Raw genomic sequence first — 4,303 nt, forward strand, 5'->3', positions numbered from 1 at the left:
GGTCTCAAAGAGCCAGACAAGACTGACATAGTTAGTAACATTATTAAAATTTATTTGGGAATTCTTTTAGGATTAATAAGAATAACATGCCATCCATTTTTCAAATGAATAACTTTATTTTTTTAAGTTACTTACATAGACATATAGAAACTTAGCTATAAATGTGGTACTTATATACAATGGAATATTACTCAGCCATAAAAAGAAAAACACTGAGTCATTTGTAATGATGTAGATGAACTGACTGAAGTAAGTCAGAAAGAGAACAACAAATATTGGATATTAACACATATGTACGGAATCTAGAAAAATGATACTGATGAACCTATTTGCAGAGCATGACTAGAGATGCCAACATAGAGAATGAACTTGTGAACACAGAGGGGAATGGAGAGGGTGGGAAGAACAGAAACAGTAGCACTGACATATACACTACCATATGTAAAATAGATAGCTAATTGAAAGAAGCTGTACAGAACAGGGAATTCAGTTCAGTGTGCTATGGGGACCTGGATGGGTGGGATGGAAGAGGTAGGGATGGAGGCTCAAGAGGGAGGGAACATATGTATACTTATGGCTGATTCACGATGTTGTATAGCAGGAACTAAACATTGTAATATGCCAGGAAATTTGGAAAACTCAGCAGTGGCCACAGGACTGGAAAAGATCTGCTTTCATTCCAATCCCAAAGAAAGACAATGCCAAAGAAGGCTCAAACTACCTCACAATTGCACTCATCTCACATGCTAGCAAAGTAATGTTCAAAATTCTCAAAGCCAGGCTTCAACAGTACATGAACTGTGAACTTCCAGATGTTAAAGCTGGATTTAGAAAAGTCAGAGGAACCAGAAATCATATTTCCATATTTGTTGGATCTTCAATAAAGCAACAGAGTTCCAGAAAAACATCTACTTATGCTTTATTGACTATGGCAAAGCCTTTGACTGTGTGGATCACAGCAAACTGTGGAAAATTCTTAAAGAGATGGGAATACCAGACCACCTGACCTGCCTCTTTAAAAACCTGTATGCAGGTCAAAAAGCAACAATTAGAACTGGATATGGAATAATAAATAGATTGGTTCCAAATTGGGAAAAGTGTATGTCAAGGCTGTATATTGTTACCCTGCTTATTTAACTAATGAGCAGATTACATCATGAGAAACCCTGGGCTAGATGAAGTACAAGCTGGAATCAAGATTGGGAGAAATATCAACAACCTCAGATATAAAGATGATAACACAATTATGGGAGAAAGTGAAGAAAACCTAAAGAGCCTCCTGATGAAAGTGAAAGTGGAGAGTGAAAAAGTTGGCTTAAAGCTCAACATTCAGAAAACTGAGATCATGGCATCCAGTCCCACCACATCCTGGCAAATAGATGGGGAAGCAGTGACAGACTTTATTTTAGGGGGCTCCAAAAACACTGCAGATGATGGAGGTTCATGACATTGTACAGGAGACAAGGATCAAGACCATCCCCATGGGGAAAAAAATGTAAAAAAATGCAAAATGGCTGTCTGTGGAGGCCTTACAAATAGCTGTGAAAAGAAGAGAAGTGAAAAGCAAAGGAGAAAAGGAAAAATATAAGTGTCTGAATGCATAGATCCAAAAAATAGCAAGAGAGATAAGAAAGCCTTCATCAGAAATCAATTCAAAGAAATAGAGGAAAAGAACAGAATGGGAAAGATCACTTTAAGAAAATTAGAGATACCCAGGGAACATTTCATGTAAAGATGGTCTTGATAAAGGACAGAAATGGTATGAACCTAACAGAAGCAGAAGATATTAAGAAGAGGTGATAAGAATACGCAGAAGAACTTTACAAAAAAGATCTTCAAGAGCAAGATAATCACGATGGTGTGATCACTCACCTAGAGCCAGACATCCTGGAATGTGAAGCCAAGTAGGCCTTAGGAAGCATCACTATGAACAAAGCTAGTGGAGGTGATGGAATTCCAGTTGAGCTGTTTCAAATCCTGAAAGATGATGCTGTGAAAGTGCTGCACTCAATATGCCAGCAAATTTGGAAAACTCAGCAGTGGCCACACGACTGCAGAAGATCAGTTTTAATTCCAATATCAAAGGCAATGCAAAAGTATTCTCAAACTACTGCACATTTGCACTTAACTCATATGCTAGTAAAGTAATGCTCAAATACCTCCAGCCAGGCTTCAGCAATACATGAATTGCGAACTTTCAGATGTTCAAGCTGGTTTAGAAAAGGCAGAGGAACCCAAGATCAAATTGTCAACATCCGCTGGATCATGGAGAAAGCAAGAGAATTCCAGAAAAAAACATCTGTTTCTGCTTTATTGACTATGCCAAACTTTTGACTGTGTGGATCACAATAAACTGAGAAAAATTCTGAAAGAGATGGGAATACCAGACCACCTGACCTGCCTCTTGAGAAACCTATATGCATGTCAGGAAGTAGCAGTTAAAGCTGGACATAGAACAAGACTAGTTCCAAATAGGAAAAGGAGTATGTCAAGGCTGTATATTGTCATCCTGCTTATTTAATTTATATGCAGAGTACATCATGAGAAACGCTGGGCTGGAAGAAACACAAGCTGGAATCAAGATTGCCAGGAGAAATATCAAGAACCTCAGAGATGCAGATGACACTACCCTTATGGCAGAAAGTGAAGAGGAACTAAAAAGCCTGTTGATGAAAGTGAAAGAGGAGAGTGAAAAAGTTGGTTTAAAGCTCAACATTCAGAAAACGAAGATCATGGCATCTGGTCCCATCACTTCATGGGAAATAGATGGGGAAACAGTAGAAACAGTGTCAGACTTTACTTTTTGGGCTCCAGAATCACTGCAGATGGTGACTGCAGCCATGAAATGAAAAGACGCTTACTCCTTGGAAGGAAAGTTATGACCAACCTAGATAGCATATTCAAAAGCAGGGGCGTTACTTTTCCAACAAAGGTCCATCTAGTCAAGGCTATGTTTTTTCTAGTGGTCATGTATGGATGTGAATGTTGGACTGTGAAGAAAGCTGAGCTCCGAAGAATTGATGCTTTTGAACTGTGGTGTTGTAGAAGACTCTTGAGAGTCCCTAGGACTTTAAGGAGATCCAACCAGTGCATTCTAAAGAAAATCAGTCCTGGGTGTTGTTTGAAAGGACTGACGCTAAAGCTGAAACTCCAGTACTTTGGCCACCTCATGCGAAGAGTTGATTCATTTGAAAAGACTCTGATGCTGGGAGGGATTGGGGGCAGGAGAAGAAGGGGACGACAGAGGACGACATGGCTGGATGGCATCATCGACTCAATGGACATGAGTTTGGGTGAACTCCAGTAATTGGTGATGGACAGGGAGGCTTGGCATGCTGCAGTTCATGGGGTCACGAAGAGTCTTACATGACTGAGCGACTGAACTGAACTGAACTGAACTGGTGACTGCAGCCATGAAATTAAAAGACACTTATTTCTTTGAAGAAAAATCATGACCAACCTAGACAGCATATTAAAAAGCAGAGACAGCTTTCCTCCGCTGCCGCTAAGGTGCTTGGTTCTTCCGAGGAAGCTAAGGCCGTTTTGGGGTGAGGCCCTCACTTCATCTGGTGACTAGCACCATGCCCGGAAGCCCCCACCTAGCACTCACTTGCACCATGGCCTCCGTCTCAGAGCTCGCTTGTATCTACTCTGCCGTCATTCTGCACGACGATGAGGTGACGGTCACGGAGGATAAGAAAAATGCCCTCATTAAAGCAGCCGGTGTAAATGTTGAACCTTTCTGGCCAGGTTTGTTTGCAAAGGCCTTGGCCAATGTCAACATCGGGAGCCTCATCTGCAATGTGGGGGCTGGTGGACCTGCCCCGGTGGCCGGTGCTGCACCAGCAGGAGGCCCTGCCCCCTCCACTGCTGCTTCCCCAGCTGAGAGAAGAAAATAGAAGCAAAGAAAGAAGAATCTGAAGAGTCTGATGATGACATGAGCTTTGGTCTTTTTGACTAAACCTCCTTAGTAACACATTCAATAAAAAGCTGAGCTGTTTGCTGCTGTTGGTCTTAAAAAGAATAAAAAATAAAAATAAAAAGCAGAGACATTATTTTGCCAGCAAATGTCTGTCTAGTCAAAACTATGTTTTTTTTCAGTAGTCAAGTATGGATTTGAGAGTTGGACTATAAAGAAAGCTGAACATGAAGAATTGATGCTTTTGAACTGTGGTGCTGGAGAAGACTCTTGAGAGTCCCTTGGACTGCAAGGAGATCCAACCAGTCCAAGCTAAAGGAAATCAATCCTGAATATTCATTGGAAGGACTGATGCTGAAGGTAAATCTAATAGTTTGTCCACCT

At 41.0% G+C, this 4,303-nt stretch overlaps 1 pseudogene; it reads left to right on the forward strand.

Annotated features, from left to right (window-relative positions):
• Window positions 1-3,617: 3,617 nt before the first annotated feature.
• LOC138082444 (large ribosomal subunit protein P1-like) lies at window positions 3,618-3,961 on the forward strand (annotated as a pseudogene).
• The last annotated feature ends 342 nt before the right edge of the window (window positions 3,962-4,303 follow it).

This window comes from Capricornis sumatraensis, chromosome 7 (genome assembly GCF_032405125.1).
Source record: "Capricornis sumatraensis isolate serow.1 chromosome 7, serow.2, whole genome shotgun sequence".
NCBI classification, from domain to species: domain Eukaryota; kingdom Metazoa; phylum Chordata; class Mammalia; order Artiodactyla; family Bovidae; genus Capricornis; species Capricornis sumatraensis.